Source organism: Bufo bufo, chromosome 8 (assembly GCF_905171765.1).
Source record: "Bufo bufo chromosome 8, aBufBuf1.1, whole genome shotgun sequence".
In the NCBI taxonomy this organism is placed as follows: Eukaryota; Metazoa; Chordata; class Amphibia; order Anura; family Bufonidae; genus Bufo; species Bufo bufo.
The window spans coordinates 94,049,797-94,073,898 of record NC_053396.1 but is presented as its reverse complement, the minus strand read 5'-3'; the positions used below and the strand labels follow the sequence as shown (position 1 = coordinate 94,073,898).

The window sequence follows — 24,102 nt, the reverse complement described above, 5'->3', positions numbered from 1 at the left end:
GTACCAGATACTGAAGGGAACCCCGAAGAACTCTAGAGTCAAGAATCCTGGAGATCTCGAACTCTAAATTCCCATCGACCAGAACAGGAGGAGGGGGCAATGGCGATGGTTCCACTGGTCTCACGTATTTTTTCAATAAAGATCTATGGAACACATCATGGATCTTCCAAGTCTGCGGAAGATCCAGTCGAAACGCTACTGGATTGATCAGCGCAGATATTTTGTACGGGCCGATAAATCTTGGACCCAGTTTCCAAGATGGCACTCTCAATTTAATGTTTTTAGTGGACAACCACACCAGATCACCCACACACAGGTCCGGACCAGTCACACGTCTCCTGTCAGCCATTCGCTTATATCTCTCACCCATCGTCTCCAAATTCACTTGTATCCTCCGCCAGATAGAGGATAAGGTAGAAGAAAACCTTTCCTCCTCTGGCATCCCAGAGGAACTAGTCCCAGAAAAGGTACCAAACTGAGGATGAAAACCATATGCGCCAAAAAATGGCGACTTACCCGTGGATTCCTGTCTACGGTTATTGAAAGCAAACTCCGCTAAGGGCAGGAATGAGGACCAGTCCTCCTGATTTTCCGCCACAAAGCACCTCAAGTAGGTCTCCAGGTTCTGATTAGTACGCTCCATCTGTCCATTCGACTGTGGATGGAAAGCCGAAGAGAACGAAAGTTCAATGCCAAGCCGAGAGCAGAACGCCCTCCAGAACCTGGAGACAAACTGCGTGCCCCTATCAGAAACCACATCCAAAGGATTACCATGTAATCTCACGATATTGTCAACAAAAATTTGCGCAAGAGTCTTGGCATTAGGCAGACCAGTTAACGATATAAAATGAGTCATCTTGCTAAAACGATCAACTACCACCAAAATTACTGTTTTCCCCGAGGAACTCGGCAGATCCGTAATAAAGTCCATGGACAAGTGCATCCAAGGACGAGACGGAATAGATAAAAGAAGGAGTGAACCAGCCGGTCGAGTATGAGCAACCTTAGATCGTGCACAGGCAGGGCCGGCGCCACCAGTAAGGCGACTTAGGCAGTCGCCTAGGGCGCCATTTAGCAGGGGGCGCCCGTTGCGGTGTAAAAAAAAATAATAATAATTGGTTATATAAGTTCGGCCGGCGGCGCCCCTCATGCTGCGCCTCCTGAATCTCCGGCGGGGCCGGAGATTCAAATTAGAGCAGCATGCGCTCAGGACGGAGTCCTGAGCGCTTGCCGCTCTAATTTGAATCTCCAGCCGCCGGCTCCTTGCTGCGCAGCCTGCGCCTGCTGTGTGTCTGCTCTGTGCTTTTGTTAATGTAGCGTGGCCGAGCTCTCTTCGGTCCGCGGTACAGGAGCTTTTGTTTCCTGTACCCGGCCGGACTGACAGGAAGTGCTCACTTAGTGTGCACTTCCTGTCAGTCCGGCCGGGTACAGGAAACAAAAGCTCCTGTACCGCGGACCGAAGAGAGCTCGGCCACGCTACATTAGAGGTGTGTGTGTGGGGGGACTAATGAGATTGACAAGGGAGGGGGGGGGAACTAATGAGATTGACAAGGGAGGGGGGGGGACTAATGACATTGACAAAGGAGGGGGGGGACTAATGACATTGACAAGGGAGGGGGAGGGAATAATGACATTGACAAGGGAGGGGGGAATAATGACATTGACAAGGGAGGGGGGGAATAATGACATTGACAAGGGAGGGGGGGAATAATGACATTGACAAGGGAGGGGGGGGATAATGAGAGTGACGGGGAGGGGGGAATAATGAGAGTGACAAGGGAGGGGGGGGGTGGAATAATGAGAGTGACAGGGGAGGGCGGGAATAATGAGAGTGACAAGGGAGGGGGGGTGGAATAATGAGAGTGACAAGGGAGCGGGGGGGGTGGAATAATGAGAGTGACAAGGGAGGGGGGTGCCGGGGTGGAATAATGAGAGTGACAAGGGAGGGGGGTGCCGGGGTGGAATAATAAGAGTGACAAGGGAGGGGGGTGCCGGGGTGGAATAATGAGAGTGACAAGGGAGGGGGGTGCCGGGGTGGAATAATGAGAGTGACAAGGGAGGGGGGTGCCGGGGTGGAATAATGAGAGTGACAAGGGAGGGGGGTGCCGGGGTGGAATAATGACAGTGACAAGGGAGGGGGGTGCCGGGGTGGAATAATGACAGTGACAATGGAGGGGGGGGGAAATAATGAGAGTGACAAGGGAGGGGGGGGGGTATAATGAGATTGACAAGGGAGGGGGGGAATAATGAGAGTGACAAGGGAGGGGGGGTGGAATAATGAGAGTGACAAGGGAGGGGGGGTATAATGAGATTGACAAGGGAGGGGGGGAATAATGACATTGACAAGGGAGGGGGGGGGGAATAATGAGAGTGACAAGGGAGGGGGGGGGGCCGGGGTGGAATAATGAGAGTGACAAGGGAGGGAGTGGGAGAGAAGAGAGTGACAAGGGAGTCCCCAGAGCCAGACCAAGAGCCAGACTGCAGCCAGAGAGCAGATCATCTTATTGTCCTGGTGGTAAGTAGACAATGCAATATGTTTATTATGTAATTGTTTAGTTATTAATACTACATTGGAAACTAATTTACCTCACATTTAAGGTCCATTCACACATCCATGTGTGTTTTGCGGATCCACGGATCCGAAAAACACGGACAGCAGCAATGTGCGTTCCGCATTTTGCGGACCGCACATTGCCGGCACTAACAGAATATGCCTATTCTTGTCCGCTATTGCAGACAAGAATAGGACATGTTCTATTTTTTTCCGGATCGGAATTGCGGATCCGCAATTCCGGATCGGGGCCGCACGTCATGCGGCCCCATAGAAATGTATGGGTCCGCAATTCCGTTCCGCAAAAAAAGACAGCTACAAGAAGCTGGATTAACCCTAAGGGAAACCTAGCAGTTCTTTTTATTTAAAAGCTGAGAAAGGGGTGGAACATATGTGATGTCATGATATGGGCAGATCATCTGATAAGGGGGGGGGCGGCAATTTTTATCTTGCCTAGGGCGGCAAAAATCCTTGCACCGGCCCTGTGCACAGGTCTCACAAGCTGCCACGTAATCCTCAATGCTCCTACGTAACCCGGGCCACCAGAACCTCCGGGACACAAGGTCACAGGTGGACTTACCACCAGGATGTCCGGCAAGGACAGTATCGTGATGTTCCTTGAAAACCTTGTATCGGGAACAAATAACCTCCCTGGGGGACAGGAACCAGGAGCCCCCTCCTGGGCTCCCAACACCTCTATCTCCAATTCGGGATACAGAGCGGAAACCACAACCCCGTCGGCCAAAATCGGAGCAGGATCCTCTGAATCACGTCCCCCAGGAAAACTGCGAGACAACGCATCTGCCTTGATATTTTTGACCCCTGGACGAAAAGTGACAACAAAATGGAACCTGGTAAAAAACAGTGACCATCTAGCCTGTCTAGGGTTCAGACGCTTGACAGATTGTAGGTAAGTAAAATTTTTATGATCCGTATAAACAGTAACGGGGTGAGAAGCCCCCTCCAACCAGTGACGCCATTCCTGAAAGGCCAATTTTATAGCCAGCAACTCTCTATCTCCCACATCATAGTTCCTCTCCGCGACCGAGAGCTTCTTGGAAAAGAAAGCACACGGGACCCATTTGCCAGGAGATGAACCCTGCGACAGCACCGCTCCCACCCCCACTTCTGATGCATCCACCTCCACCACGAATGGTTGAGACACATCGGGCTGCACCAGAATGGGAGCAGACGCAAAACACTCCTTAATAGTCGAAAAGGCCTGCAATGCATCCTCCGACCAAACAGAGACGTCAGTGCCCTTCTTTGTCATATCAGTCAGAGGTTTAACAATGGTGGAATAGTTTAGAATAAATTTTCTATAATAGTTAGTAAACCCCAAAAATCGCATCAAAGCTTTCTGATTCTCTGGTCGGTCCCATTCCAGAACCGCCCAGACTTTTTCGGGGTCCATACGAAACCAGAGTCGGAAAGCAGATATCCCAAAAACGGAAGCTCCTGCACAGAAAACACACATTTTTCCAATTTGGCATATAACTTATTCTCCTGAAGGATCGTCAAAACCTGTCTCACATGATCCTGATGGGTCTTCAGATCAGGAGAGTAAATTAAAATGTCATCCAAGTAAACCACCACGAACCTCCCCACCAAGTGATGAAAAATGTCATTGACGAATCGCTGAAATACCGCTGGCGCGTTCGTCAACCCAAAAGGCATAACCAGATTCTCAAAATGACCCTCGTGCATGTTGAAGGCAGTCTTCCACTCATCCCCTTCCTTGATTCTGATCAGATTGTAGGCCCCTCTCAAATCCAACTTGGAGAACACCCTGGCACCAACAATCTGATCAAAAAGATCGGAGATCAAAGGAAGGGGATACGGATCCCGGACCGTAATACGGTTCAATTCCCGAAAATCCAAACACGGTCTCAGTGATCCATCCTTTTTCTTGACAAAGAAAAAACCTACTGCCACCGGAGACTTAGATGGCCTAATATGACCTTTTGCCAAACTCTCGGCGATATACTTTCGCATGACCTCTCTTTCAGGTTGGAAAAGATTGTAAAGACGAGACTTTGGCAACTTAGCTCCTGGGATGAGATTAACTGGACAATCATAGTCACGATGAGGGGGCAATTCCTGGGTCCCACCCTCCGAAAAGACATCCGCAAAGTCTGAGAGATATTGAGGTAGAACCGCAGTGGACACCCCTGAGATAGATGTGCCAAGACAATTCTCCAAACAAAACTCTCCCCAACCAATAATTTGTCTTGCCTGCCAATCAGTAATTGGATTATGTTTTGTCAACCAAGGTAAACCTAGGACTAAAGGAGCAGGCAAATTCCTCATGACAAAACAAGAAATAAGCTCTACATATGAATCATCCAACCTCAACTGAATATTATGTGCAATATGAGTGAGACTCCTTTGAGAAAGAGGTGAAGAATCTATTGCAAACACCGGAATCTCCCTTTCCAAAGTGCACGTACTTAGACCCAGATTTCGAAGGAAAAGAAAGTCAATAAGGTTTAGCCCAGCACCACAGTCAATGAATACCTCAACAAAGAATTTTCTTGAGTCTAGCGCCACCATGGCTGGAAGGAGAAAACGAGAATTACAGGGAGCTTGCATATTTGCTTGTTCCACTACTCCATTCACGCTTCCAAGAGTCAGGACGGTTTCTCTTTCTTTCATATCATCACGTGATTTAACAAAAGGACAAGCAAAAACAAGATGGTCACTTTTACCACAGTAGTAACATAGTTTATGTAATCTCCTAAAGTTTCTCCTACCAGAATGAAAAGATATCTGACCCAACTGCATGGGTTCCTCCCCGACCCCAGAGTTATAAGTAGTATCACCCTGGGCAGCAGGTGAGACAAAACCACATGCAGAAGGGATCCCTTGCATGGAGGGACCCTTACACCTCTCTCTGATACGTCTATCCAATTGTATAGCCAAAGACATTGCATTCTCTAGAGTATCCGGGTACTCATGAAAAGCCAGGGCATCTTTTAACCTTTCAGATAACCCCTGACAAAACTGACTACGTAACGTGGGTTCGTTCCACCCCGACTCAGTAGCCCACCTCCTAAACTCTGTGCAGTAACCCTCTGCAGTATGTTTACCCTGCAGTAAGTTACGCAATTTAGATTCTGCCATCGAGACCCGATCTGGGTCATCGTAAATCAATCCCAGGGCTTTGAAAAAGTCCTCCACCGACTGGAGGGCCAGAGAACCGGGCGGCAGAGAAAAAGCCCAGGATTGCGCGTCCCCTTTAAGCAGAGACATGATACCAACCCTCTGATTTTCATCACCTGACGACAATGGACGCAGTCGAAAATACAGTTTGCATGACTCTTTAAAGCAGATAAAATCATCCACACCCCCTGTAAATTTCTCGGGAAGAGCGACTTTAGGCTCCCCACCAATTTGACCTGAACTACGCAGATCCGCAACTTCCAGGGATAATCCCTGCATGCGGTCAACCAGTGCATCAATTGACGCCATCACAAAACCGCTGAGTGATGGCAGTCACAGTATGGCGGGTTATAATGTCATGGCGGACAGGAACTCAGATACACAGACAACCAAATACACAAGTGTCTAGGCTAGATGCTGGGGACAGGTCACCTCCTAGCACATTCCTGACTTCTCTCCCTATGCTGCTAAGCCCACATTCAGACCTTAATGGTAGGAATGAAGTGTCCTCGTGCCTGGACTGCAAACACCCTAGAATCCCTGAGATGGTGAAAGGGGAGAAGGGCAGAAGAGACACAAATAGCCTAGACCGCAAACAACAGAAATCAAACTTATCTGAGCTGGAACAGACAATCCTTCCTTCCTTGAATCCAAGGCCAGACTGAAAGCTATAACCCGCACAGCCCTCTGGGCTTGAAGGCAATTTAAGCCAATGACCCCACCCAGAGCACCTGAAGGAAGGCGGATCCAGCATGATTCCAAAACAAACAAAAGGTTAGACACGTGCTGCCAATCTGACAGACCTCCGCAAACCGTCTGAGCCGGGCATGACACTGACCCTGTAAAACATTATATGCAAGGGCCTGCTGGTGAGCTGCCCCTCTAAAAAATTATATGCGAGGGCCTGCTGGTGAGCTGACCCTCTAAAATGTTGTAGGTGAGGGCCTGCAGGTGAGCTGGCCCTCTGAAAAAATTATATGCGAGGGCCCTCAGGTGAGCTGAACCTGTAAAAAATTGTAGGTGAAGGCCTGCTGGAGAGCTGACCCAGTGAAAAATTATATGTGAGGGCCTGATGGTGAGCTGACCCTGTAAAACATTGTAGGTTAGGGCTTGCTGGTGAGCTGACCCTGTAAAACATTATATGCAAGGGCCTGCTGGTGAGCTGCCCCTCTAAAAAATTATATGCGAGGGCCTGCTGGTGAGCTGACCCTGTAAAACATTGTAGGTATGGGCCTGCTAGTGAGCTGAATATACGAGGGCCTGCAGCTGAGCTGACCCTGTAAAACAATTAATGCGAAGGGCATATATGCGAGGGTATTATATGCTATGAATAAGCATGTTGATATGATGGAATAGGAGAAGAGATGAGAAAAGGAAGATTCAACCATCTACCCTTGTTTGTGGTGGAAGGGGTGCATGGGAATACAGTTTATTCAGTACATTATAAACAACACATTTAAAGTGCCTTTATGTTCATCAGCTTTCCTCTGGTGGAGTCGAGAAGTCATGGTCAATCCAGGCCTTGTTCATTGTTATAAGAGTCAACCTGTCAGCATTTTTAGTTGACAGTCGGATACGATTATCTGTTATAATGCCACCAGCAGCACTAAATACCCGCTCAGACAAAACGCTGGCGGCAGGGCAGGCCAGCACCTCCAAGGCAAGGAGCGCCAGTTCGTGCCACGTGTCCAGCTTGGACACACAGTAGTTGTAAGACACTGAGTAATCATTGAGAACGCTGACACGGTCTGATATGTACTGTACTCCTTCACCATCTTCCAAAATTTTTCCCTCCTTGTGACACTAGGCCATGCATCAGGGTGAGGGTGCTGGTGGGGTGTCATGAAACTGTACCAGGCTTTGGAGAGTGTTGCCCTGCCTCTGTTGGAACTGCTGTGTGTTCCCTTTGTCTCCCCTCCTCGGTTGCCCAAGGAACTACGACTCTGCTGCCAGCGTTGTCAGATGGAAATTTTTAGAGCAATTTTTCAACAAGGATCTTCTGGTATTGCACTGTTTTGCTCGTCCTCTCCACCAGAAGAATGAGAGATGATAAGTTCTCTTTGTAGCGGGGGTCGAGAAGGGTGAACAACCAGTAATCCGTGTTGTCTAAAATGTGTTAACGCGCGGGTCGCGGGAAAGGCAGCCTAACATGAAGTCAGACATGTATGCCAGAGTACCAACAGGCAAGACTTCACTGTCGTCATCGGGAGGATAACTCTCAATCTCCTCATCATCTTCCTCCTCTTCTGCCCTCCCATGCAGAACATATGGAATTAAACTTCCATGGGTACTTCTCTCTGTAGCAGAGGCAACCGTCTCCTGCTCCTCCTCTTCATCGTCCAATTCGCGCTGAAAAGATGAACTAAGGGTGGTCTGGCTATCACCCTGCGTAATGTCTTCCCCCATTTCCACCTCTTCCACATGCAAAGCGCCATCTCTAATTGTGAGCAGCAAGCGTTTGAGTAGACACAGAAGTGGGATGGTTATGCTGATAATAGCGTTATCGCCGCTGACCATCTGTGTTGATTCCTCAAAGTTTCTTAAAACCTCACAGAGGTCAGACATCCATGCCCACTCCTTGCTTGTGAATAGCGGAAGCTGACTGGAAAGGCAATGACCATGTTGCAGCTGGTATTCCACTACTGCCCTTTGCTGCTCACAGAGCCTGGCCAACATGTGGAAAGTAGAGTTACAGCGCGTGCTCACGTCACACAACAGCCGGTGAGCTGGCAATTTCAAGCGCTGCTGCAGCGTTGACAAGCCGGCTGAAGCTGTCGATGACTTTCGGAAATGTGCACACACGCGCCGCACCTTCACCAGTAGCTAAGGCAAATTGGGGTAGGTTTTGAGAAACCGCTGAACCACTAAGTTTAAGACGTGGGCTAGGCATAGGATGTGTGTGAGCTTCCCGAGCTCCAAGGCCGCCACCAAGTTACAGCCATTATCAGACACAACCATGCCTGGTTCTAGGTTGAGTGGTGAGAGCGACACAACAGTCTGGTATCTTATCGCCTGCCACAGCTCTGCGGTGGTGTGCTGTTTGTCCCCTAAGCATATCAGCTTCAGCACGGCCTGTTACCGCTTCCCCACTGCAGTACTACACTGCTTCCAGCTACCGACTGATGACTGACTGGTGCTGCACATGGATAATTTGGAGGAGGAAGTGGCAGAGGAGGAGAAGTGGGGGTTGGATCCAATAACGTAGGTGGTGGCAGAAACCCTGATGGAATTGGGACCCTCAATCCTTGGTGTCGGTAGCACCTGTGCCATCCCAGGGTACGACTTGCTCCCTGCCTCCACAACATTCACCCAGTGTGCCGACAGGGAAATGTAGCATCCCTGGCCCAGTGCAATTATCCATGTGTCCGTGGTTAAGTGGACCTTCCCAGTAACTGCGTTGTTATGGGACACATGTTGGTGTAAGGCGGGCACGGCACACTTTGAAAAATAGTGGCGGCTGGAGACTGTGTAACGCAGGACGGCTGCTGACATCAGGCTGCGGAAGGCCTCAGTGTCCACAAGCCTAAATGGCAACATTTCCAGGGCTAGTAATTTGGAAAGCTATGCATTTAGTGCTTTGGCTTGTGGGTGGGTGGCTGGGTATTTGCGCTTCCGTTCAAATGTGTTGGGTAAGGACATTTGTACACTGCGCTGGGACACGGAAGTGGATGTGGTGGTTGATGGTGCTTGCGAAGGTCTAGGTGCATGGCGGGAGGCATCTGGGATTGGCCAGCATGTAACTGTCACGGCGGACGTGCACAGTTAAACAGATAACACACCAACCAGGCTCTGGACGAGAGACAGGGGAAGGGTCACCTCCTAATTTATCCCTGACCTCTTTCCCTGCAATGCTCAGCCCACAGACAAACCTTGATGGTAGATTTGCTGTGTCCACCAGCCTAAACTAACAGAACCCTGAACTCCCTGAGATGGTGAAGTGGGGAGAAAGGAGCAGCCAGCTCACACAGAACCTAGATGGGTAAGATGACATAAACAACCAAACAAGAAAAGACACTTATCTGCTGAGAGCAGGAAAAAACAGCCAACCTTCCTTCCAAACTTCACAGACAATAATGAACAGTATAATCCGCTCAGAGCACTTTAGCTGGAGACCATTTAAACTAATGACTCCACCCAGTGCACCTGATGCGAGGCGGATCCAGCACAGCATCAAAACAAATGCTAGACTTGTGCTGCAATCCTGGCTGACCTCCGCACATCGTCAGAGTGGGGCATGACAGTAACATAGGGGAAGAGGAGGCAGTGGTGTGACCTGCAGACACAGATTGTGGACCCAGGCATTCGTCCCACTTATTACGGTGCTTGGATGCCATGTGGCCGATCAAGCTGGTGGTGGTGAGGTTGCTAGTGTTCACGCCCCGGCTCATTTTGGTAAAGCACAGGTTGCAAACTACTATTATTTTGTCGTCCGCACTTTCCTCAAAAAAGCGCCATACTGCGGAACACCTACCCTTTGGCAAGAGAGATTGCCACAAGGGGGTGCTCCGTGGAACAGTTGCAGGCCTGTTTGGTGTGACCCGCCTTCTCCCTTTTGCCACCCCACTGCCTCTTCCAGCCTGTTGCAGTGCAGCAGATCTCTCCCCCTCTGAACAACTGTCCTCGCTCGGCTTTCCAACTTCCCAGGTTGGGTCAGTGACTTCATCGTCCACCACTTCTTCCACTTCCTCACTCTGCTCATCCTCCTGACTTGTTGACCTAACCACTACTTCAGTGATTGACAACTGTGTCTCATCCTTTTCATCAACCTCTTGAGACAGTAATTGCCGTTGAGTTATTTGCAACTGTGTCTCATCACCTCATTAAACAGTAATTGCCGTTCCCCACCGCCATCTTCTCGTGATTGTGGAGTGTGGGCATCAGGGCACAAGATTTGTCCCTCTTCATGCATGCTTGGCGAGAGGGCCAAATCAAGGAATGGTGCTGAAAAGATCTCCTCGGAATATCAGAGTGTGGGATTACTTGTTTGCCCAGACTCTCCATGATGGGAGGAAGGAGTATCAGGGTGAGGATTGGGTTGAGCAGACTCTTGGCTACTGAGACTGGACTTGGTGGAAGACAGGGTGACTGGAAGCATTATCTGCTGCAATCCAACAGACCACCTGGTCGCACTGGTCTGACTTTAAGTGTGGTATCCTGTGCCACCCTTCAAACGGGGACATGAGGCTAGGTATCGTGGATGATTGTTTTTCTTGTGCTCTGGCAGCGGGCACAGTTTCACCACGCCCAGGGCCACGGCCTCTGCGTTCACCATCAGCATCCCGGCCACTGCCCCATCCCTTACTGCTCGCCTTCTTCATATTAAATGTTACGTATATATATGATTAAAAGTCTGTCACATGTACAGTAGAGTAGGATTTGGAAGTGTATGCGCAATCAAATTTAAAAAGGTATTTGGGATATGGAAACGTCACACAGGAGATATCCCGCAGGTAATGTCAATGCTGTCACCAGCGGCTAATGAAAAATTACAGGTAATGTGACAGATATTTGGGATGAGGAAACGTTATACAGGAGAGTTACCACCGGTAATGTCACCGTCTGCAGCGTCTACACAAAAAAGTACACTGTATGTAACAGATAAATTTTTGAAGCGCACTTGTGATACTGCAGATGTGGCCCTGGTAATGTCACCGTCAGAAGCGGCCACCGTCTATTGACAAAGTACACTGTATGTCACAGATATTTTTTGGATGCGCACACTTTACACAGGAGACGTGGTGCAGCTAATGTCACTGTCCGCAGCAGACACCGTCTACAGAAAAAGGACACTGTATGTCACAGATATTTTTTGGATGCGCACACTTTTCACAGGAGATGTTATCATTATGGGAGACTTTAATCTTATTGATGTAAACTGGAAAACCAAAATAGCTAGTTCTGCCAGAAGTACAGATATTCTAAATTCCCTACTGGGATTATCTCTACAGCAATTACCTGTAGTTGAGGAGCCAACCCGGAAGGAGGACATTTTAGATTTAGTATTCACAAATGGTAATTTGGTATCTGATATTACTGTAGAGGAAAGCTTGGCATCTAGTGATCACCAGTCAGTGTGGTTTACTATCAGTTCAGTGAATGAATCACACCACACAAAAACAAAAGTTTTAGATTTTAGAAAAACTAACTTTTCTAAAATTAAATTAGTGGTGTCGAGTCCCTAATAGTGATGAGCGGCAGGGGCAATATTCGAATTCGCGATATTTCGTGAATATTTGGGCGAATATTCGCCTTATATTCGAGAATTCGCAAATTCATGATCTCCAGGCATTATTTTCTTGATTGCGAAAATTCGCATAAAATTCGCATAAAATATTCACATAAAAATTCGCATGAACTGGTATTTAAAAAAATTTTTAATATTCGCGATTACGAATATATTTAGCGATATTCTAAATATTCGCGAATTCTCGAAGTGCCGATATTCGCGATTAAAATTTGCAATTCGAATATTTGTGATCAACACTAGTCCCTATCAGACTGGAACAGTTTTAATGGAGTCCAGGAGAAATGGGACTACTTAAAAGTGGCACTATTGAAGGCAACATCTAATTGCATTGTCAGTAAAAGCAAAAACAGGAAGAGACCACTGTGGTACTCAGCAGAAGTGGCCAAAATCATTAAAAACATAAAGATAGCATTTAGTAATTATAAAAAAAAATAACAAGGACGACAGGGAAATTTAAAAGATTAGGCAGAGAGAGGCCAAGCAAGTTATAAGAGCTTCTAAAGCACGGGCAGAAGAGAAATTAGCTCAGTCAGTGAAAAAAGGTGATAAGAAATTCTTCAGAATGAAAAAAGGAAATTAAAACAAGAAATTACCAAATCAAAAACAAAAGAACGAAGGTATATGTAAGAAGATAAAGAACTAGCTGACTGCCTCAATAAATACTTCTGTTCAGTTTTTACAAGAAGATTGGAAATTAGCAAATGTGCCCATTCACAAGAAAGGAAGTAGGGAGGAATCGGGCAACTATAGGCCAGTAAGGCTGACATCAATAGTGGGAAAATTAATGGAAACTATACTTAACCCTTTCATGACCAAAGGTCATTGATGCCCCAGTGTCCAGGTCAAAATTTACAAATCTGACATGCGTCACTTTATGTGGTAATAGCTTTGGAACACTTTTACTTATCCAAGCCATTCTGAGATTGTTTTCTCGTGACATATTGTACTTCATGACAGTCATAAATTTGAGTCAATATATATCACCTTTATTTATGAAAAAATCCCAAATTTACCAAAAATTTTAAAAAATTTCCAATTTTCTAAATTTCTATTTCTCTGCTTCTAAAACAGAAAGTGATACCTCATAAAATATTTATTACATAACATTACCCATATGTCTACTTTATGTTGGCATCATTTTGGAAATGTTATTTTATTTTTTTAGGACGTTACAAGGCTTAGCAGTTTAGAAGCAATTCTTAAAATTTTTAAGAACATTTCCAAAACCCACTTTTTAAGGACTAGTTCAGGTCTGAAGTCACTTTGTGGAGCTTACATAGTGGAAACCCCCCAAAAATGACCCCATTGTAGAAACTACACCCCTCAAGTTACTTAAAACCAATTTTACAAACGTTGTTAACCCTTTAGGTGTTCCACAAGAATTAAAGGAAAATGGAGATGAAATTTCTAAATTTCACTTTTTTAGCAGATTTTCTATTTTATTAAATTTTTTTCTTTAACACATTAAGGGTTAATAGCCAAACAAAACTCAATATTTATTACTCTGATTCTGCGGTTTACAGAAACACCCCACATGTGGTCGTAAACTGATGTAAGGGCGCACGGCAGGGCGCAGAAGGAAAGGAACACCGTATGGTTTTTAGAAGGCAGATTTTGCTGGATTGGTTTTCTGAACGCCATATGTTTTTTATTTTTCTACTGATCGTCTTGTGCAGGGGCTTGTTTTTTGCAGAAAGAGTTGAGGTTTTTATTGGTACCATTTTTGGGTACATATGATTTTTTGATCATTCATTATTACACTTTATGGGGCAAGGTGGCCAAAAAATTGGCAGTTTTGGAACAGTTTTTTTTTTTTTACAGCGTTCATCTGAGGGGTTAGGTCATGTGACAGTTTTATAGAGCAGATCGTTATGGACGTGGCAATACCCAATATGTATACTTTTTCTTATTTATTTAAGTTTTACACAATAATAGCATTTCTGAAACCAAAAAAATTATGTTTTAGTGTCTCCATAGTTTGAGAGCCATAGCTTTTTTATTTTTTGGGCGATTGTCTTAAATATGAGCTCATTTTTTGCGGCATGAGGTAATGGTTTGATTGGTACTATTTTGGGGTATATACACTTTTTTGATCGCTTGGTGTTGCACTTTTTGTGATGTAAGGTGACAAAAATGGCTTTTTTTTTTACACCGTTTTTATATTATTTTTTTTATGGTGTTTATTGGACGGGGTTGATGATGTGATATATTTATAGAGATGGTCGTTACAGACGCGGTGACACCTAATATGTATGTTTTTTTTTGTTTTTTTTATAGGAAAAGGCAATTTATTTTTTACATTTTTATTTATTTATTTTTACTTTTATTATTTTCACTTTTTTTTTTTATCAGTTCCCTCTTGGATCTTGAAGATCCAGTGGGGCTGATGGTTATACTATACTTTGCAATGCTCTTGCATTGCAAAGTATTATACAATCAGGTGCCCTGTAGGTGGCAGCACTGGACGCCTATGCCATGGCAACCGGACGCCTTTGCAAAGCGTTCGGTCGCCATGGGAACCATCGGGAGCTGCGATCGCAGCAGCCCTGATAGATGAGAGAGGGAGCCCCCTCCCTCTATTAACCCCATGGATGCCGCTACTGCGTAATTTTACAAATTACAGATCGGGGCATTAGGGGGCGGACCGTATCGGGGCAGGATAAGAAGAATGACAAGGACAAGAAGAGGGCACAGATTGGGGGCTTCAAGAAGGGGGCACAGATCGGGGGCTTCAAGAAGGGGGCACAGATCAGGGGCTTCAAGAAGGGGGCACAGATCGGGGGCTTCAGGACACATTACCTGATTTCAGGCTCTGATCTGCAGAGCGCAGATCAGAGCCTGAAACCGGCATTTTAACACTGCCTCGATCCGATTGGTTAGTCTGCACAGACTAACCAATCAGATTGATTGCCGGCAAGGGGCCACTCTGATTGGTCCCTTGCCGGCATTACTGCACTGTATGCTGTCTGTGACAGCAGCAGGGCAGGGGCAGAAGCTTTAATCCAAGCGCTTTGCAGCGCTTGGATTAAAGAGCTGCCAGAACGTTTATATACGTGGTAGCTGCACGGGGCATGTGCAACTATCACGTATATATACAGATTGCAGTCGTGAAGGGGTTAACCACCTCAGCTCCCCTAGCTTAAACACCCTTAATGACCAGACCACTTTTTACAATTCTGCACTACACTACTTTCACGGTTTATTGCTCGGTCATGCAATTTACCACCCAAATGAATTTTACCTCCTTTTCTTCTCACTAATAGAGCTTTCATTTGGTGGTATTTCATTGCTGCTGACATTTTTACTTTTTTTGTTATTAATCGAAATTTACCGAAATTTTAGCAAAAAAATGTCATTTTTCACTTTCAGTTGTAAATTTTTTTAAAAAACAACACATTTCTATATAAATTTTTCTCTAAATTTATTGTTCTACATGTCTTTGATAAAAAAAATAATGTTTGGGTAAAAAAAAAAATGGTTTGGGTAAAAATTATAGCGTTTACAAACTATGGTACAAAAATGTGAATTTCCGCTTTTTGAAGCAGCTCTGACTTTCTGAGCACCTGTCATGTTTCCTGAGGTTCTACAATGCCCAGACAGTAGAAAAACTCCACAAATGACCCCATTTCAGAAAGTAGACACCCTAAGGTATTTGCTGATGGGCATAGTGAGTTCATAGAACTTTTTATTTTTTGTCACAAGTTAGCGGAAAATGATGGGTTTTTTTTTCTTCCTTACAAAGTCTCATATTCCGCTAACTTGTGACAAAAAATAAAAACTTCCATGAACTCACTATGCCCATCACAAAATACCTTCGGGTGTCTTCTTTCCAAAATGGGGTCACTTGTGGGGTAGTTATACTGCCCTGGCATTTTAGGGGCCCTAATGCGTGAGAAGTAGTTTGAAATCAAAATGTGTTAAAAATGCCCTGTGAAATCCTAAAGGTTCTCTTTGGAATGTGGGCCCCTTTGCCCACCTAGGCTGCAAAAAAAGTGTCAAACATGTGGTATCGCCGTACTCAGGAGAAGTCGGGCAATGTGTTTTGGGGTGTCTTTTTACATATGCCCATGCTGGGTGAGAGAAATATCTCTCTAAGGCCTCATGCACACGACCGTTGTGTGCATCCGTGGCCGTTGTGCCATGACTTTCAATGGGTCAGTAGAAAAATCGGAAAATGCACCGTTTTGCAGCCGCATTCGTGATCCGTTTTTCCTGTCCGTCAAAAAAATATGACCTGTCCTATTTTTTTGACGGACAACGGTTCACGGACCCATTCAAGTCAATGGGTCCGTGAAAGAACATGGATGCACACAAGATTGGCATCCGCGATCCGTGGCCGTAGGTTACTTTCATACAGACGGATCCGAAGATCTGTCTGCATAAAAGCTTTTTCAGAGATGAGTTTTCACTTCGTGCAAACTCATATCTGACAGTATATTCTAACACAGAGGCGTTCCCATAGTGATGGGAACGCTTCTAGTTAGAATATATTACTAACTGTGTGCATGACTGCCCCCTGCTGCCTGGCAGCACCCGATCTCTTACAGGGGGCTGTGATCCGCACAATTAACCCCTCAGGTGCTGCACCTGAGGGGTTATTTGTGCATATCATAGCCCCCTATAAGAGATCAGGGGCTGCCAGGCAGCAGGGGGCAGACCCCCCTCCCTCCCCAGTTTGAATATGATTGGTGGCCAGTGTGCGCCCCCCCCCGCCCCCCTATTGTAATATCATTGGTGGCCAGTGTGCGGCCTCCCCCGGCCCCCCCTCCCTCTATTGTAATATCATTGGTGGCCAGTGTGCGCCCCCCCCCGGCCCCCCCTCTATTGTAATATCATTGGTGGCCAGTGTGCGCCCCCCCCCCGGCCCCCCCTCTATTGTAATATCATTGGTGGCCAGTGTGCGGCCTCCGTCGGCCCCCCTCCCCCCTCTATTGTAATATCATTGGTGGCCAGTGTGCGGCCTCCCCTCTCCCCCCCCCTGCCCGATCATTGGTGGCAGCGGAGATTCCGATCGGAGTCCCAGTTTAATCGCTCTGGGGCTCCGATCGGTAACCATGGCAACCAGGACGCTACTGCAGGCCTGGTTGCCATGGTTACTTAGCAATATTACAATATTAGAAGCATCATACTTACCTGCTGGCTGCTGCGCTGTCTGTGTCCGGCCGGGAGCTCCTCCTACTGGTAAGTGACAGGTCTGCGCGGCGCATTGCTTAATGATCTGTCACTTACCAGTAGGAGGAGCTCCCGGCCGGACACAGACAACGCAGCAGCCAGCAGGTAAGTATGATGCTTCTAATATTGTAATATTGCTAAGTAACCATGGCAACCAGGCCTGCAGTAGTGTCCTGGTTGCCATGGTTACCAATCGGAGCCCCAGAGCGATTAAACTGGGACTCCGATCGGAATCTCCGCTGCCACCAATGATCGGGCAGGGTGGGGAGAGGGGAGGCCGCACACTGGCCACCAATGATATTACAATAGAGGGGGGAGGGGGGCCAACGGAGGCCACACACTGGCCACCAATGATATTACAATAGAGGGGGGGGGGCCGCACACTGACCACCAATGATATTACGATAGAGGGAGGGGGGGGGGGGGCACACTGGCCACCAATGATATTACAATAGAGGGGGGGCCGGGGGGGCCGCACACTGGCCACCATTGATATTCAAACTGGGGAGGGAGGGGGTTCTGCCTCCTGCTGCCTGGCAGCCCCTGATCTCTTACAGGGGGCTATGATACGCACAATTAACCCCTTCAGGTGCGGCACCTGAAGGGTTAATTGTGCAGATCACAGCCCCCTGTAAGAGATCGGGTGCTGCCAGGCAGCAGGGGGCAGTCATGTACACAGTTCGTAGTATATTCTAACTAGAAGTGTCCCCATCACTATGGGAACGCCTCTGTGTTAGAATATACTGTCGGATTTGAGTTACATCGTGAAACTCAGATCCGACAGTATATTCTAACACAGAGGCGTTCACATAGCGATGGGGACACTTCTAGTTAGAATATACTACGAACTGTGTACATGACTGCCCCCAGCTGCCTGGCAGCCCCTGATCTCTTACAGGGGGCTGTGATCTGCACAATTAACCCTTCAGGTGCCGCACCTGAAGGGGTTAATTGTGCGTATCATAGCCCCCTGTAAGAGATCAGGGGCTGCCAGGCAGCAGGAGGCAGAACCCCCTCCCTCCCCAGTTTGAATATCAATGGTGGCCAGTGTGCGGCCCCCCCGGCCCCCCCTCTATTGTAATATCATTGGTGGCCAGTGTGCCCCCCCCCCTCCCTCTATCGTAATATCATTGGTGGTCAGTGTGCGGCCCCCCCCCTCTATTGTAATATCATTGGTGGCCAGTGTGTGGCCTCCGTCGGCCCCCCTCCCCCCTCTATTGTAATATCATTGGTGGCCAGTGTGCGGCCTCCCCTCTCCCCACCCTGCCCGATCATTGGTGGTATGATACATACCTAGAGGCGTTCCCATGGTGATGGGGACGCTTCAAGTTAAAATATACCATCGGATTGGAGAAAACTCAGATTCTATGGTATATTAACTCCTGACTTTACATTGAAAGTCAATGGGGGACGGATCCGTTTGAAATTGCACCATATTGTGTCAACGTCAAACGGATCCGTCCCCATTGACTTGCATTGTAATTCAGGACGGATCCGTTTGGCTCCGCACGGCCAGGCGGACACCAAAACGACTTTTTTTTCATGTCCGTGGATCCTCCAAAAATCAAGGAAGACCCACGGACGAAAAAACGGTAACGGATCACGGAAAAACGGAACCCGTTTTTGCGGACCACAAAAAAAAACGGTCATGTGCATGAGGCCTAAAAGACAACTTTTCCCATTTTTTTATACAAAGTTGGCATTTGACAGATAAATTTATCTCACCCAGCATGGGTATATGTAAAATGACACCCAAAACACATTGCCCAACTTCTCCTGAGTACGGCGATACCACATGTGGGACACTTCTTTGCAGCCTAGGTGCGCAAAGGGGCCCAAATTCCTTTTAGGAGGGCATTTTTAGACATTTGGATTCCAGACTTCTTCTCACGCTTTAGGGCCCCTAAAAAGCCAGGGCAGTATAAATACCCCACATGTGACCCCATTTTGGAAAGAAGACACCCCAAGGTATTCCGTGAGGGGCATGGCGAGTTCATAGAATTATTATTTTTTTGCCACAAGTTAGCGGAAATTGATTTTTTTTTTGTTTTTTCTCACAAAGTCTCCCTTTCCGCTAACTTGTGACAAAAAGTTCAATCTTTCATGGACTCAATATGCCCCTCAGCGAATACCTTGGGGTGTCTTCTTTCCGAAATGGGGTCACTTGTGGGGTATTTATACTGCCCTGGCATTTTAGGGACCCTAAAGCGTGAGAAGAAGTCTGGAATATAAATGTCAAAAAATTTTTAGACATTTGGATTCCGTGAGGGGTATGGTGAGTTCATGTGAGATTTTATTTTTTGTCACAAGTTAGTGGAATATGAGACTTTGTGAGAAAAAACAAAAAAACAAAAACAAAAAAAAATCTATTTCCGCTAACTTGTGACCAAAAAAAAAAATCTTCTATGAACTCGCCATGCCGCTCAAAAGTGATCTTTTTATAGCGCTGCAGCGATTTTACAGTGTTTTTGCAGTGATCAGAAAAAATAATATTCTGTCACTGCGGTGGGGCGGACTGAACGCAAGTGTGCGCACAAGATCAGGCCTGATCGGGCGAACACTGCGTTTTTTGTAGAGCCTATAGAACATGTCCTATTCTTGTCCACAATTGCGGACAAGAAAAGGCATTTGCTATATAGTTCTGGCAATGTGCGGATCCGCAAAATGCGGAAAGCACATTGCCGGTGTCCGTGTTTTGCGGATCCGCGGTGTCTGTTTTTTGCGGATCCGTGGATCCGCGGATCCGCAAAACACATACGGACGTCTGAATGGAGCCTTACAGGGGGGTGATCAATGACAGGGGGGCGATCAGGGAGTCTATATGGGGTGATCACCCCCCTGTAAGGCTCCATTCAGAAGTCCGTATGTATTTTGCGGATCCGCGGATCCATGGGTCGGCGGATCCGCAAAACACATACGGACGTCTGAATGGAGCCTTACAGGGGGGTGATCAGGGAGTCTATATGGGGTGATCACCCCCCTGTAAGGCTCCATTCAGAAGTCCGTATGTATTTTGCGGATCCGCGGATCCATGGGTCCGCGGATCCGCAAAACACATACGGACGTCTGAATGGAGCCTTACAGGGGGGTGATCAATGACAGGGGGGTGATCAGGGAGTCTATATGGGGTGATCACCCCCCTGTAAGGCTCCATTCAGACGTCCGTATGTGTTTTGCGGATCCGCGGTGTCTGTTTTTTGCGGATCCGTGGATCCGCGGATCCGCAAAACACATACGGACGTCTGAATGGAGCCTTACAGGGGGGTGATCAATGTCAGGGGGGTGATCAGGGAGTCTATATGGGGTGATCACCCCCCTGTAAGGCTCCATTCAGAAGTCCGTATGTATTTTGCGGATCCGCGGATCCATGGGTCGGCGGATCCGCAAAACACATACGGACGTCTGAATGGAGCCTTACAGGGGGGTGATCAATGACAGGGGGGTGATCAGGGAGTCTATATGGGGTGATCACCCCCCTGTAAGGCTCCATTCAGACGTCCGTATGTGTTTTGCGGATCCGCGGATCCGTGGGTCCGCGGATCCGCAAAACACATACGGACGTCTGAATGGAGCCTTACAGGTGGGTGATCAATTACAGGGGGGTGATCAGGGAGTCTATATGGGGTGATCACCCCCCTGTAAGGCTCCATTCAGACGTCCGTATGTGTTTTGCGGATCCGCGGATCCGTGGATCCGCAAAACACATACGGATGTCTGAATGGAGCCTTACAGGGGGGTGATCAATGACAGGGGGGTGATCAGGGAGTCTAATATGGGGTGATCACCCCCCTGTCATTGATCACCCCCCTGTCAGGCTTTATTCAGACGTCCGTATGTGTTTTGTGGATCCGCGGATCCGTTGATCCGCAAAACACATACGGACGTCTGAATGGAGCCTTACAGGGGGGTGATCAATGACAGGGGGGTGATCAGTGACAGGGGGGTGATCAGGGAGTCTAATATGGGGTGATCACCCCCTGTCATTGATCACCTCCCTGTCAGGCTTTATTCAGACGTCCGTATGTGTTTTGTGGATCCGTTGATCCGCAAAACACATACGGACGTCTGAATGGAGCCTTACAGGGGGGTGATCAATGACAGGGGGGTGATCAGGGTGTCTAATATGGGGTGATCACCCCCTGTCATTGATCACCTCCCTGTCAGGCTTTATTCAGACGTCCGTATGTGTTTTGTGGATCCGTTGATCCGCAAAACACATACGGACGTCTGAATGGAGCCTTACAGGGGGGTGATCAATGATAGGGGGGTGATAAGTGACAGGGGGTGATCAGGGAGTCTATATGGGGTGATCACCCCCCTGTAAGGCTCCATTCAGACATCCGTATGTGTTTTGTGGATCCGCGGATCCGTGGATCCGCAAAACACATACGGATGTCTGAATGGAGCCTTACAGGGGGGTGATCAATGACAGGGGGGTGATCAGGGAGTCTAATATGGGGTGATCACCCCCCTGTCATTGATCACCCCCCTGTCAGGCTTTATTCAGACGTCCGTATGTGTTTTGTGGATCCGCGGATCCGTTGATCCGCAAAACACATACGGACGTCTGAATGGAGCCTTACAGGGGGGTGATCAATGACAGGGGGGTGATCAGTGACAGGGGGGTGATCAGGGAGTCTAATATGGGGTGATCACCCCCTGTCATTGATCACCTCCCTGTCAGGCTTTATTCAGACGTCCGTATGTGTTTTGTGGATCCGTTGATCCGCAAAACACATACGGACGTCTGAATGGAGCCTTACAGGGGGGTGATCAATGACAGGGGGGTGATCAGGGTGTCTAATATGGGGTGATCACCCCCTGTCATTGATCACCTCCCTGTCAGGCTTTATTCAGACGTCCGTATGTGTTTTGTGGATCCGTTGATCCGCAAAACACATACGGACGTCTGAATGGAGCCTTACAGGGGGGTGATCAATGATAGGGGGGTGATAAGTGACAGGGGGTGATCAGGGAGTCTATATGGGGTGATCACCCCCCTGTAAGGCTCCATTCAGACATCCGTATGTGTTTTGTGGATCCGCGGATCCGTGGATCCGCAAAACACATACGGATGTCTGAATGGAGCCTTACAGGGGGGTGATCAATGACAGGGGGGTGATCAGGGAGTCTAATATGGGGTGATCACCCCCCTGTCATTGATCACCCCCCTGTCAGGCTTTATTCAGACGTCCGTATGTGTTTTGTGGATCCGCGGATCCGTTGATCCGCAAAACACATACGGACGTCTGAATGGAGCCTTACAGGGGGGTGATCAATGACAGGGGGGTGATCAGTGACAGGGGGGTGATCAGGGAGTCTATATGGGGTGATCACCCCCCTGTAAGGCTCCATTCAGACGTCCGTATGTGTTTTGCGGATCCGCGGATCCGTGGGTCCTCGGATCCGCAAAACACATACGGACATCTGAATGCAGCCTTACAGGGGGGTGATCAATGATAGGGGGGTGATCAGGGAGTCTATATGGGGTGATCACCCCCCTGTAAGGCTCGATTCAGACGTCCGTATGTGTTTTGTGGATCCGCGGATCCGTGGATCCGCAAAACACATACGGACGTCTGAATGGAGCCTTACAGGGGGGTGATCATTGACAGGGGGGTGATCAGTGACAGGGGGGTGATCAGGGAGTCTATATGGGGTGAACAGGGGTTAATAAGGGGTTAATAAGTGACAGGGGGGGGTGTAGTGTAGTGGTGTTTGGTGCTACTTTACAGAGCTGCCTGTGTCCTCTGGTGGTCGATCCAAGCAAAAGGGACCACCAGAGGACCAGGTAGCAGGTATATTAGACGCTGTTATCAAAACAGCGTCTAATATACCTTTATGGGGTTAAAAAATCGGATCTACAGCCTGACAGCGAATGATCACCGCTGGCAGGCTGCAGATCCACTTGATTACCTGCAGTTCCTGTGAACGCGCGCGCCTGTGTGCGCGCGTTCACAGGAAATCTCGCGAGATGACGCGCCGGCGCGTCCACTCGGAATAACAGGGCCGCCGCAAAGATGCAATCCTGCGTACGGCGGTCCTGTAATGGTTAAGGCGAGGATTGTGGAACATCTAAAATCCCATGGATTGAAAGATGAAAAACAGCATGGATTTACTTCAGGGAGATCATGTCAAACTAATCTTATTGATTTTTTTTGATTGGGTGACTAAAATAATAGATGGAGGAGGTGCAGTAGACATTGCTTATCTAGACTTTAGTAAGATTTTGATACTGTCCCACATAGAAGGCTTATCAATTAATTGCAGTCTTTGAGCTTGGACTCCCATATTGTTGAATGGATTAGGCAGTGGCTGAGGGACAGACAACAGAGGGTTGTAGTCAATGGAGTATATTCAGACCATGGTTTTGTTACCAGTGGAGTAGGTTATCAGGGATCTGTTCTGGGACCCATATTGTTTAATAACTTTATCAGCAAAATTGCAGAAGGCCTCGATGGTAAGGTGTGTCTTTTTGCTGATTGTTTATATGTAGTGTATGTGCCGTTACCTGGCATTCAAACACTCTTTTGCACCTGGTGACCTCCATCACAGGGTCTGATATGGGCGTGGCTTGCAGTCTTGGCTTTGTTCACATTGCACTAGTTGTCCTGCTAGGCGTTTGTGTGGAAGCCTGGCTGCGAGCTGGATTACATCACCTTCAGACCGTGTTCACACCATAGGTAGCGTAGTGGTAGGACCCTTTGCCATGCTGAGTGACCGTGACGTGGTGCAATGATGGGATCCGATATTTTCCTGACAGGAACATATTGGCGAAAGTCTCAGCTTTTAATATCTGCATTTATGACTAGCCAGTATAGTCAGTGGCATATCCGTTTGGTGCATTTTTTCTGTGATTTATATGATTGTATTTACATCCGCACAAAGCTCCGTTTTGTGTAGGATGCCCTTGTGGTGCAACACGCTACAGTGTTAGGGGTTGAGCCGCTCCTCCAGTATTGCCACTATA

At 47.7% G+C, this 24,102-nt stretch overlaps 1 protein-coding gene across 1 annotated transcript in view; it reads left to right on the top strand.

Moving 5' to 3' along the window:
- The window catches only part of TEX11 (testis expressed 11), a 1,801,876-nt gene that overhangs the window by 704,030 nt on the left and 1,073,744 nt on the right, over window positions 1–24,102 (top strand). The gene's annotated exons all lie outside the window — the stretch shown is intronic.